This window comes from Haliaeetus albicilla, chromosome 22 (assembly GCF_947461875.1).
Source record: "Haliaeetus albicilla chromosome 22, bHalAlb1.1, whole genome shotgun sequence".
Classification (NCBI taxonomy): Eukaryota; Metazoa; Chordata; class Aves; order Accipitriformes; family Accipitridae; genus Haliaeetus; species Haliaeetus albicilla.
The window spans coordinates 20,264,302-20,277,480 of NC_091504.1; the positions used below are offsets into that span (position 1 = coordinate 20,264,302).

A 13,179-nucleotide genomic window follows, 5' to 3' on the forward strand; every position below is an offset into this window, starting at 1 on the left:
TGTTCACGTTGCACTAAACCTGCTTGTTGCATTGACCAGAGGGGGGAAATAAGGTGTTTGCAAGAGGGAAACTTCGGAAGCGATTCTCTAAACTTGCCTCAAGCCACAGATAAGTTGTCTGCCTGGGACCCGCTCTGCACCCAAGCAGCTCTGTGCTCCGCGGGCTCTATCTGCTCTGCCCGACTGGGCAGAGGTGGTTAACGATGCCGTTTTGTCCTGCCTTAGCTGTTGGTTTTAATCTGCCCCTGTGGAAGTGAATTGTCCAACTCCTCTCGATGATGACGGGGTTCGAGCAGTGCCGGGTGTTCCTGCAGCCAGGAGTGAGGCAGCTCTGCTCTGCTCTCCTCCCTGCAGCAGCATTGGAAAGCAGAGCACATGCTCTGCAATTACCCGCTCCCTGGGTCAAGTCGAACATCGCATATGAAATCGCCGCTTCCCCAGCGCCATAGCGGCTTCTTAGGGATTGCACGAAGAGCTGAGCAGGATGAAGCGGCGTTGGCTGCTGCTGCTGAGCCGCCTTTTTAGTGTAGGAGCAGAGCTCGACACTCCTCCTGGGCTTTCTTAATCCAGCCTCAATCCATGCACTTCAAACAGGAGCCTTGTTTTAGGGCTGTGCCGAGCACTCGAGTCTCCCAACAAGCTGCTTTCGTGCCTGTAAGGGCCAGCAGCAAGCCAAAAAGCCAGTTTTACTTTGCTTTGAAGAGGATGGGGATTACCCTCCCTTAGCAGGGGAGGACAGAGGGGAGCAGTGGATCCCGGGACAGGGAAAGGGAAGGCTGGGGACCTTCTGAACATGGATTTTCCGACAGTTGTCTGACACTTTGGGCTCAACCCTGACAAGCCACTGTCCCTGAAACACAGGCCCAGCATAGCAACTGGATTATAGCCATCCCATCCATCTCCCTAGGGAGAAAAAAGAGGTTTCCAGCCACAGAGGCCAGTCTAAAACAAGCCAGCCTTCTCCTGCCTGTAAGGTGATGTGCTTTCCTAAATATGTGGTCCTGGAGCAAGCAAGGACCTAAGAACTACTGAATTCTTGGCAACTGGTCAGCACTGCCAAGTTGCAGGTTGGGGTTTCTCATTTACCTGGGTTGGTTGGTTGCTTGTTTTGTCTCCCGAGCAAGTGGTTTGAGGCAATAACCTATCTATTGTCTCAGTGTTCACAAATGCATGTCCAGTAGGACTAACTGCTGTCAGTAAAGCCCTTTTCATGGTGTCCTTCACTCCAGTTTGCATTTCTCCATCGCTGCACTTGCGTTTGCTCCCTGCAGGGACCATTTGGGACTTGCAGTGGACAGATTGCTCTCACTGGGTCTGTCTTTCACCCGGGACCTCTTAGGAGATGGCCTTGTGTGAGCATTGGGGTCCCCAGAGTGTAACATGGGCTGCAGAGGAAACCTGTGGTGGGACCTGGTGTCCCGACATCTGTGTTGGAGAGTGGCCATGCTGGTGGGTAAATGGGGTGGAGCGAGATTTGCTGGGGCTCAGAAAAGAGCTGCAGATTTCATTGCTTGAGTAGGTCTTTGTTTCACAAATGTGTTGGCCAGCACCAAGGTTTTCTTGTGTGTGTGCAATGCTCGGTATCTTAGAGAAGCAGCTTAGATTGAGTTGTGACCGCTGAGGGGTCTTGGAGTGGTGTTGGGTTCTGTCTGGATCTGGATTAGTTATACAGGTACTTTTATACATATTTTCCTAAGAGAAAGATGACAGCAAAAGGGGGAATAGGTGTTAGAAGGGGGGTGGGTAACAGAGCTGCTCTCCTGGCACAGGGTCACCATTGATGCTGAGCTTTCAGCTGATTTTCCAGCTTTCTGCCACTTCTGCCTTGGCTGCGGTGCTTCATCAGCACGTGTTTCGCCAAGCAAGTTTTCAGCAAGCTCTCCCCAGAGCTCCTCTGCAGCCGGGGCTGGTTTACTTTTTTCCCTTTAGCCGCCCCTGCACTGAAATGCACCATGCACAAGCACCAAAGCCTGACACCACATGCCAAGAGATGCTGCGAAGGTGGGGGTTGCTCCCTGTAACCTGCCATTCCCACCCTGCATTTCTTGGGAGAGCTCCAGCATCCTGCCAGCCCATGGGGGAGATGCTTTTTCAGCCCTTACCATCCTATATGTGACCCCTTGCGCTGCGGCACATCCATCCATGCCTCCCTCGCCCTGGGGAACCCCACGTTAGCACAGGGAAACATCGGATGATGCTGCACATTCGATAGTTTGCTCCTCTAGAGCAAGATGAGGGCTGAGCCTTTTAATATTCCTTTTCCTAATTATCCTCTTAATTACTCAATGAAATGCCCAATAGAACAAATCACTATAATTTCTATTTTATTCTCTGTCTTCTGCGGTTTACTTAAGAGCGCAGGATCCATTAAGGAGGCACTTTCTCATGAGGGAATATTTTCCAATAGATCATACTTACAAAACGGTTTTGTGTTCCTATCCTGTGTTTCTTCCTCATTTTCCATGCCAGTTTGCTAATTACAAGAGATACTGGTGGCTGGGAAGCGCTGCCTCCCTTACTGCCTGTCTGCCATGGTGAAGTCACAGTGCTGAGTTTGTGACATCCCCATGGCAATGAGTTTGTGACATTCCCATGGCAACGGCGCATGATGTCACTAGTGGGGATTACAACTTTGCGAAGCATCCAGGCGCAGGCAGAGGGGCTGGAACTCTTGGGCTCTCGCATGTCTTTAAATAGAGAGGAATTAAAATGCAGGGAAGTCTTTAAGAATGCTTTAGATTTCCCTTTTTTTTTTCCCGAAGGAGGGAAGGGTGGTGACAGCGTGGCTGCCACCAGCAGTCCCATCCCCTGGCCCGCAGCAAGCCCAGCTCCCTTGTGCAAATTTGGGGTTTACTTGGGGGGAGCTGAGCCCTGCAGTGGCCATGTCGTGGGGTCCCGTGGCCAAGGGCTGGTGCGTTGGGCATCTCCCCGATGTACCTGGGGGCTGCAGGTGTCCCCCACCCCATGCAACACCCTCTGGCTTTGTGCTTCTCAGTGAACCTAAAGCAAACCTGGGGGCCATAGTAGCCCCCCCAACCCGCTTTGTCCCCAGTCCAAGCTGCTGTCTCCATTGACTTTCTTCAGTGTTTTTTGTCTAATACTTGTAGTATTATCATAACAAGATGCTGTTCATGCACAGACAGTGAGGGAGGAAAATTCATGTGCGTACCTTTGTAGCAACAGGAAAATCATGTAATAACAACGCTTTATTTTTGCACCTGGGGAGGAAATCCAGCTCACATGGCCGGTACCACAAACTGTGCAAGGTGTTTAAACTGATGGCCCCAAAACTTACATGGGGAAGCCACCTGATTGATATTTATGTACCTTATTTAGCTGGCAGAAGCAAATCAAGCAGGCGGAAGAATCAATCTCTTTATTTTAGTTTTTCTAAGGTAGGAATAAAAATGATATTTCAAAGGCCAACATGTCTCAGCTGAGTAGTGGTGGGGAAAAGCAGGCGCCGCAGAACATACTGTCCTGTCTCCCGGTTTCTCAGATCATAACTTCTAAGCTGGATTCAATAGAAATAAATGTTCAGTAGTTCCAGTGGTGGCCTTTGGAAACGGAACTAATGGAACAAGACAAAAAAATCGTTACAACATTTTGACAAGTGCTTAAATATTTAATGCTATGCATGGCGCAGCCCAATTGCGGGGAGTTGGTAGCACACCTGCAGGAAGCCGTGCCCTTCGTTAGCAAGAGATGGAGTCCTCCTGCGGACTGGGGGAAATTAAGCAAATGCTATTTGAGCTGTGCATTAGTAAACAAGCCGAGGGCGGCTACGGCTTCGGCAGCCCAGCTCCCGTGCGGCAGGCGAAGGGCTTGGTGGCGTTTTCTGCACCAGGGACCCATGGAGGAAGAGGAGGGTGGCCAGTTCTTGGAGAGAGCTGGCGGAGGAGAATGCGTAATGTTACCCCAAGCAGAGACACGGGAGATGAAGAGGCTGCAGTGATTAAATAGGATCTGCTGAAATCCTTCCAAAGCAGGCTTAAGAATTAAGAACCATCAATGTCACATTGAGGGTCACTCACTGCAGGACACCTCCGGCTGGTGCCCGGCCTCCCCCTGTGCCTCTGTTTAGCCCCATCCGAGCATGAGAAAATGCATCCTTCATTTCGGAGCCCACCCAGCCATTCCCCTCTGTCGCAGAACAGCGAATCTCAGCAAGGAGAGCCTCTAAAAAGCAAACTTGTCGTGAGGGGAAGGATTGGACAGTGCATGCTGAGATTTGCTTTGAATTAGGGTGTCGTTAGGAAGTTAACAACAGAGGAAGGTGGTGGGGAAAGAAGGCAGCGAACACGCTGGCTGGGTTCACGTTGCCTTCATGCAGAGCGCTGATGGCTGGTCCCCTGTCAGCAACGGTGATGGAGACTAACCTGAAAAAGTGTCAGGCAGTGGTCCCTGTGTGTCAGGGATGGCGTGGTTTGCTTGCTTAGATCCTCCTTCCCACACCCGCAGGACTTGTAGTGAATCTGCCGTGCTGTGCTTCCCGGCTGGGGGTGCTGGCTGTGCCCTGCCTCCCTCTGGGGCTGGATCCACTATCCAGCTCACCGCAGGGTCTCATTCGGAGAGTCATGACCTTAAGCGATGCTCCAGCAGCAGAGCTGTGCCGTGGCAGCCTGCGCACACCTGCAACACCCCGGTCTCAAATAATAACCCCCATCCCAACACCAGCATGGGAGTATTGGTGGGACCAGCCAGAGCCAGGATGGAGCCCACTGTGAAACCTGCCGGCGTTCCCCGCCTGGGAGTGCGCTTCCAATACGGCTCAGCCGCTTTGGTCACGCCAACCTGTGGTGGAGTGAGACCCTGATTCATCTGCCACCACAGGGCAGAAAGCCACTGATGCCACATACATGTGCATCCCCATTAGTGATGCAAAGCAGGGCTGCCCTTCCCAGCCGTGCACGGGCAGCGAACGGAGCCCTGGAGGGACTGTCCTGAGTGACACCCCCCCCCTTCCTCCTTATTTTCCACAGCCAGGAATGACTGGTCACAGCGGGGAGATTTTCACACATCATTAGAGCCAAGTGTCCAACTCTACACAGCCATCAACCCCAATCAGAGCGATTTAAAAGGCAGTGCTTCCTTTAATCACCTGGGGATGCTCAGATTTGTTAGTGTGAACCGAGTGCTCCCATACGCACGGGAGAAGCAGGGGGATGGAGTGATGGGAAATGATGCTGAGATGAGACCCAGGGTATTAAAAAGCAACAGCTCCTCACCTGTGCATAAGCCCTGGGGCAGACCTGGAGGATGAGGTCCTTCACTAACTGTCTCTTCTCATTTTCCTCCATGGATGATTGGAGGTGACCACAGGTCTGTGTCTGCATGAGCAGGGCCTGCGGAAGGGCTGCTGTCTGCAGCTGAGGCTTTGAGCAAGGGGTGATGTATAAAAATGTTCATAAGGAGGAAAAAGCCTTGGCACCAGCATTCCTGGCTCATGAGGTGGAAGCATCCCTCTGTGGAAGGACCCGAGCATTGGAGGCGTCCGAGAGAATTATGGGCGCCACATCAACCTGCGGCTCCACAGATCCCACCCCAGCAGAACAAACGGTTTGCATGAAATCCCAGAGCTGTGCTTCGCCTTTTGCTGTCCCAGCCAGCAACCCTGACCCCAGACAACTGTAAAAGTGTGTCCTGGGCTTCGTGAAGTGATGCAGCTTCGTGTCTGTGCAAGCACCAGGAGACATGCAGGTGCAAAGTCCTTCCTTTCTAAATGACACCCGCAGCCCTGCATGCCTGCAAAGCCATGCATACACTGCACTGCAACGTGCACGCTGTATTTTTTCCTAACTGCGTGCAACCACGCGACCTTCTCCTGGCCTTCTCCTGGGCCTGCCACCGCCCCACATGCTATGTACCTCGCACGTGGATATGGGAAGGACAAACACATGAGAAACGCCACAGAATTACCAACACACCTGACTGCAGGAAGATGAATGTCCTTCCCAAATGCTCTGGCATGCGCAGAGGCGCTTCCACAGTGTCCGTGTCTCAGAGCTTTCAATGCTTATGATTGTGTCCAAGGGCAACTTTGCAAAATGTCAATGTTTTTATCAAGATTCCCTGCGACAGGCTTGAAGTTTTAATTAAAAGGAACTTGGTTGGGGGTTTTGTTTGTTTGTTTGTTTGTGTTTTCTTTTTTCAAAAAAATTGTTGCTAGATTTTTTTTTCTAAGAAAGCAAATGTTTGGTTTTTTTCAAGGAAAAAAATGCCTGTCCCTGTGTTTTTGCTAATCTGCCATGTCTTTTTGGCTAACTTGCTTTCTCAGACAACCCTGCGAGCTACTCCGTGAGGAAGCTCAGCAGCCCGGTGGCCCTGTCTCGCAGGTTCCTCAGAGAGTAGCACTACCAAGACTGGCCAAGGCAGTGTGCATGCACCACACGGTCAGGACCCACATGTGCAAAGACCCCTACAACCCTGCACACACAACCAACTGGTGCTGCAAATAAAGTCAGTGACTTGCAGACGCGGTTCTGCTTACAAATCCCCGAGACCAGTGACAATGCAGGCAAAGGCTGGAAGAAATTTTGCTATTAACCTCTGAAAACCAGATTTGTGCTCGTGAAGCAATCAGGTTGGTGTTCTGCCCTTAGTGCTGCTAATTAAGGATTGATAGGACTGATGGCAATGGCATAAGAGACAGCCACGACATCCTTCTGGGCTTCAATTTGATCTCTACCTTTCACAGTCTTTCCTTTTGTTCTTGCTCTTTGGTTTTAAAAGCAAGTCTTTAGTGGGAGGTGGCAAAACCTTGCTTAAGCAGAGGGGTTTTTGGCAACAAATACTTGCCTTTTGGAGCTGCACTCATTTGTTTGGTAAACATGAAATTGTCGTCTTTGACTGGAACTGATCCTCTGGAGCTACGTTGTTCCACTGGGGAGAGGTATTTTCGCCGATTTTCAATGTGGATTATTTTTGTGACTGACTGTAATAGTTTCTTTGGCGGTATTAGGGCTTATTATGTCAGGATTTATTTCAGCATGAAGTGATTCGACATGCTGTAGTCCTGTAACTTTCCTTTGCGTGCTGAAATCCAAGAGGCCATCTCCTGCCTCCTCCGTGGGCATGATGGAAACAACCTCTCTGCAGCTGGACCTGTCTCCCGAGGTCAGCTTTCCCCAATTGCTTTGTAACTGCTGAAGGATCAAATTTAAGGGAACAAGTTACCTGCAAAAAAACATGTAAAAACTCATCTAGGTGAAAAATCTATATAGAAAAGCCTCCTAGAAAGAGGAGGAGAGGACCACAAAGGAGAGATTGCACCTTTAGACGAGCAGCGCAGGCACCGGGAACTCCCTGGCATTAGCGGAGAGGTTAGCAGCAGAAAATGCAAGTGAGGATTAAATGTGGATTATACTGCAGCAGTGCTGAGACATCTAACAAAGGGCTTTATTTCCTTAGGAGTAGAACTGCTGCACCCAAAGTAGTCCTAGACATCACTCTTCAGGCATTATTCGTGATGAAGTGGTGAGGCAATGAGTATTTTAGCTATGGCAGTGTGTTGTGGTATCTGGTATCTCTGGGAGACCTTGGTGATGCAAACTGGTGAACCTGCTCCTCAAAGCCACATGGAATATGGGATTTTGGCAACCACTCCTCCATCAAACACTCCTCATGCTCCACCAGATATCAGAAGAAAAGGTTCACTTAAAACCCTTCAGTGCTGTTCGGTTCCATGTAGAAATTAATTGGTAATGCTGGCATTAAACTGGTTGCCATTCTCCTAGCTCCATTAACATCATTCAAATCGTTCAGGACCTTTGGTTTATGGTGCTTCTGTCTTGCTGGGATTGAGAAATTCGGTTCATGATTTTTGGTCTGTTCTCAGCCAAAATAAAGGCTTCTGTGTAGGAGCTCCTCTGGGCTATGCAGTCAGCCAGTCTCAAGGCTTTCTTGGTTTTGTGGGGCAAGCACCAACTCAGATCAAACTTTGACATGGAGAGGTGGACGATAGGGATGGATTGACTAGCTCACATCGACTGAGATGGCAGAGGCATGGAAATTAGGACTTTACCTGCCCCCAAATCCTACCATGCTCAACATAGGTTGATGGGCAACTCTGACCTCCTCAACCTGAAGTCTGGATCACGCTCTGCTTAGGTAAAGACTCGTCCAGTTTCCTTCGCAAGCTGAGACCATGCAGGGGTGGAGCCCTCTGCTCCATAACAGAACAAGGCAGCCCTTGCACCCTGCGTGTGGCAACAGGGCACCCATAGGTCCCCTGGCAAGAGCGCCGGGGTTGGGAGGAGCAGGAGGCTGTCTGTCCATCCTCTCCCACCACATGAGCCTGAGTTAGCCTCAGCTACTTTTGGCAGCCTGATTCCCCACTCCAGCAAGTGCTGGGCTGCTTGGGAGGTGGCAGGGAGAGGAACACTCTGTTCGGCAGCTGCACATTCCATTAATTTAATGAGGACTTTTTTTTTTTTTTTTACAAGGCAGATGGTAAAATAGCTATTTTCTGTTGTCTAATAAATACCATCAGCAAGGCAGAAAATGTGCAATCTCGCCAAGTCTTTTCTGATTCCTCGCCCTCCCATTCCGATGCGTTTCCCCGTTCTCTGCTGGCAGTCAGTGGAGCTGGGTGGTGGGGTGGGAGGGAGAGATGGGACACCAAAGGCAAGTCCGAAATTGCTGGCGGGACCTGCACAATAAAATGGCATCTTCCCCTGATTGGGCAGAGCCTCTGTGTCCTGCTGGGAGAGCTGTGCTCTGGCAGCCTTCACCGATCCAATTCTCACTTCATCTGATTGCAGTAATAACAACTCACACAAATTTCCTGCCTCAACCTGAAATCTTCCAGCTCTGCAATGCAAATAATATAATGTGTGATGAGGAGCCCGATGACGAGGACAATAATAATAATAGTGATGATGCCTTTATTCAATGAATGAGTGAATCAAGCAAGCAAAAATAAATGGTATTCAGAGCCTGAAAATCAATAGGAAGAGAAATCAGGAGGACATGCAGGGGCACTTGCATCTCTGGGGGAGTGCTGTCCTTAGGAATGGCATGAAGGAGAGATAAGCAAAGCCCTTTTGGGCTGGGCACTCCTCATCAGCCTGTGTCACTCCTCGGCTTGCTCCTCTCCTGTGATTATATTGCATTTGCTGAGCTCACTGCTCCTCTGTGCCTGGTCCCAGCTTCTCTGTGATCTCTTTGGCCCCCTTGATTTACAGCTCTCATGGGCTCTCTGAATGTGTCTAACCAGTTGGCAGGCTACAGACCTGACCTGGGGTTGGGTAATAACTTGTCTTTTGTCCCATGCCCAGGAGGTTGGCCATAAAAAAGCTCCAGACATCAATTTTCCTCTCCACCGGGGTCGAATTGCGAAATGATGAGTTGGTCTTTGCCCTCATTTATCTCTTCTCTTACTTTCTCCTCCTCTTTTTATCTTTCTCTTTTCTCCTTACCCTACTGCTCATTGCTCTCTTCTTCACCCCCCTTCCACTATCTCCTCCATCATTTATCAGCCTCCCTCCCCTCGGCACATCACTGCTTCTCCTCTCTCCCCCTCTTGCCCTCTTCTGCCTCATTTTTTCATGCATTTCTTTCCAATCTCAAAACTTCCGTGCTTTTTCTTGCTGTGCATAGCAGTTTGAAATCTATACCCATAATAGCCTGCTAATACAGTAATTCTACAAGAGACCCTTTAAAAACCTAAAGCCTTGGCAGGCAGTAAAACTCACCTTTTAACTTGACTTCTTCTTTATCAGGGATTCATTTCAGACAGGATTTCTGTGTGCACAGCTCTGCCACTCTGTTAGTAAAAAAAGGATTAATTCCTGCAACAGGTGAATACGTTTCACAGCTCTGGTGAGCAGGATATATTCCTCACTTCCTGTGGGTACATGGGGGATTTAATCACCTAACATGGTGCTTCTCTTTGTTGAGTGTGTGTTTAAAGGTTTGCGTTACACACCTGTATCTGTGCAGAGACCTCCTGGGGAGTGCCCTCTTTCCCATGGTATTCCCATGAAACCTTTGCATTATCCAAGGGATTTTTCTGCTTTCTGGAGAGATGCCAGGTAGCAAGTTTGGAGCTGACATCCTGCTCTCTCAGGTGGTACCGGCATGGGTTGAGGTTACTAAATGCTCTACTCCAGCATCACCAGTGCCAATCCCTGCCCTGAGCATCTCAGATGCTTGGATCTACCTGCTGAAGCCTCCCATGCCTCCTGCCTGTCCCTCCAAGCAGTGCTTGCTCAGGTGAGGGTCTGGCACAGCTCCTGCCTGGCAATGCCCGTTCTCCGAGCTCTCAGAGTGGCATCTTCCATAAGCCTAAAGAAAAAGGACAAGCTTCTCCTGCCCTTTTCTCTCTAGCCTCTTTTGATAGTGTCTGCAGTTTTGTATTGTATTTAAATCTTTGCAAATCTGTTAGTGGATGAAATATGCAGAAGGTAACACTGGGAAATTGAATCTGACTTACAACTGTGCTGAGAAGAGGCACTTGGTAAATTGAATGAGACTTTTCCTCCTTTTGCGCCAACACCTCCAGCAGGACATGCTGTCGGGCAGTGGGGAAATAGAATTGCCGTAAAGTCCTCTCCATCTCCACTGCCATATGAGCTTGGGGATGGGAGGGGTGAAGAAACTAGCATATTCTCCTGTATTGCAAATATTGCAGAAGGACTGACCTCTCTTGGGCTCCCCAGTGTCACTCAGTCTCCCTGCTGGTCCCTAGGCGTGGGTGGAATGGGCAGCGTTGGACATGGCGTGTGGTTTCTCTGCAGTAGAGTTAGTGGTGTCTTGGGGGGAACACCGAGTGCGATAGCAATGGGCAGTGAGCAGCTCTCAGAGCTGGCAGCAGGCAGCGAGTAACTGACTGCCAGTTCTTGGTTTGGGGTTGCCAGCTAATCCCAGGATGGAGAGCCAAAGGCTCATCATCTCTAGTGGGTTACTGAGCAATGGGGCAGGAGATGGCACTGAGCGGGGAGACATGACTTGCAAATCTTCCTGCCAGGCTGTTTTCTGGACAGCACAAATCTGGAATAATTTCCCTTGCCAGGCCGCCAGCTTTAGACATGGGAGGTGAGGTGGGAGATAATACGGCACATCTAGTGCCAGGTATTCAAGAGTTTCTAAGTACATTGCAAACAGGGAGCTACAGGGCAGCATTGCTCTTTCCATTTCACACACAGGAAGGTCCTTGAAAAGTGATGAAGTTTCCTGCCAGATCACCCCAGAGACCATAATCTCCGTTTCATATTAACAAAACTTTGGGACGATGGCTCTCTGCGCTCCACTGGTAAAATAGTAGAAATTATTTATCTTTTCTAAGAGAAAAGAGCCTGATCTATCAGAGATTCCACTCTGGACTAGGTAAACCTCAGAAAATGGCATTTTTCAGCAGCAAAAGCTGGCCAGTTCCACACAAGACAGGGACTTCAGCAAACAAGATGGCCAGAGTGTGGGGAGAGAGTCTGCAGACAGAAAGGAAAGGGATGAAAAGGTTTTGGTGAGACGTATTACCTTGCTAGCTGAGTTGTGAGGTGTCCTTCATGCGTTGTTGAGTATAGCAGTGGTTGCCATCTGGTCCACCTTCATCATCTTACTGGTCCTTACCAAAACAGTTTTGAAGGGGCAAGGGGCCCTGTTGGAGGGACAAGTGCCTGGGCAGAAACTGGCCCAAAGGAGTCTGTGGCTTACTTTATAGTTTAACATGGTGCCAGTATTCCCTTCACCAGCAGTGTCAGACCAGCGTTTCAGGGCAGCCAAAGATTCTTCATCCTGACGGCCAGCAGGATCCAGGTTTGAAGGGCAGCATCCTATACCTACAGCTGCTTGGACAGAGCTTGCAAAGATGATAGAGCCAAACTCTCTCAATAGTGGCAGACAGCCTAATGGGGGGAAATGGGCACAAAAGCAGATTGGGAGGTTCAGGTTGGGCATTTGGAAAGAGATGTGCACTAAGAGTGTGGTGCAGCACCAGAACAGGTGGCCAGAGGGGCTGTGTGATCTCCATCCTTGGACCTCTCCAGGACTCGACCACACTGATTCACGGCTGGTCCAATGTTGGAGATAGTCTTAGAGATAACTCAGAGGGGAGCTCACTCCTGCATCCAAAGGACAGGGGACTTTCACCTGCCCTTCTCCTCAATGGCATGCCAGGAAGAGACTTGCCACCCCAAACTGTTGTGTACTTGTGTGTTGAGAGAAGAGCCAGCCTTGAAATGTCACCTCATTAAGGCTGATAAGTGAGGTTTATGACAGAAAAGGAGGTCTATCAGTCTTCTTGCTCCTGAGGGAACTGGCTGTTCAGCAGGAATGATTGGGGGATTTTAATGGAGTTAACTGAAATTTCCACCGGGGAGCTAAGATGTTGGCATTTCGCTGAAGAGGAGAAAACATCTAGTTTTGTTTTGTGAGAAAATCCCTCAAAACCCAAGAAAATGGCATTTTCTCAAAGTGGAAGGAGGGAGCTCCTGCCACATTGGATTCCTGCCTGAAAGGAGGCTGCGTGTCTGGGACAGTTCATGTGGTCAGTCGGGGTTACAGCAGATGGATTAGCACTATCCTTTTGTGGAGGGTGGTCTGGATAATTTGGGAAGGAGATATTTGTGTGCGTGTGATGGAAGGATGACTGTGTGTGTATAGGCCATGCGACATCAGTTCCCTATTTGCAGAGCATGTATCTCATTCCACAGATTTTCAGGGTTGACGTGCAAAGCGGTGGTGACTGGTCTGTGGTGGCCAGTGTCCCCAGTGAAAGAGCAATGGGTGCATTTCAGTGAAAACATCCAGAGAGTCCTGCTAGCTGCTCTGTCAGAAACAACATTGCTTTTAACTCCCCGCTGGGAGAGGGACACACATGTTTTGGTTAGCTGGCTGCAGCCCATTTCCTAAGCGTGGAGACACCAGGCGTCACTAGCACAGCAAACCCCAATTAGTTCTGGAAGCAGCACACGCAGGATTGAACTTGTTCCCCAAGGCAACAGCAGGGAAACCAGGCTTGAAAAGCGGTTGTTTCCCAGGGCAGGCGCAGAGCGTGCAGCCTTGCGCCCGGTGCCGGCGCTTGCAGAGCCCCGCAGCTTCCCCGAGAGGAGCAGAGGCTCCAGCCGGCCCCAGGAGGGTGTCTCTTTGCTAATAGCTGGTTCAAGAGATTGGAGCTGGCAGTGCTGGGGTGTGATAACTCCACCACAGTGCTGTAGATGCCAGCAAGCTCTGTAGATT

General features: G+C 49.9%; 1 protein-coding gene across 2 annotated transcripts in view; it reads left to right on the top strand.

The window, feature by feature from the left end:
- ELFN1 (extracellular leucine rich repeat and fibronectin type III domain containing 1) overlaps positions 1-13,179 on the top strand; it is a 109,705-nt gene that overhangs the window by 23,845 nt on the left and 72,681 nt on the right. The gene's annotated exons all lie outside the window — the stretch shown is intronic.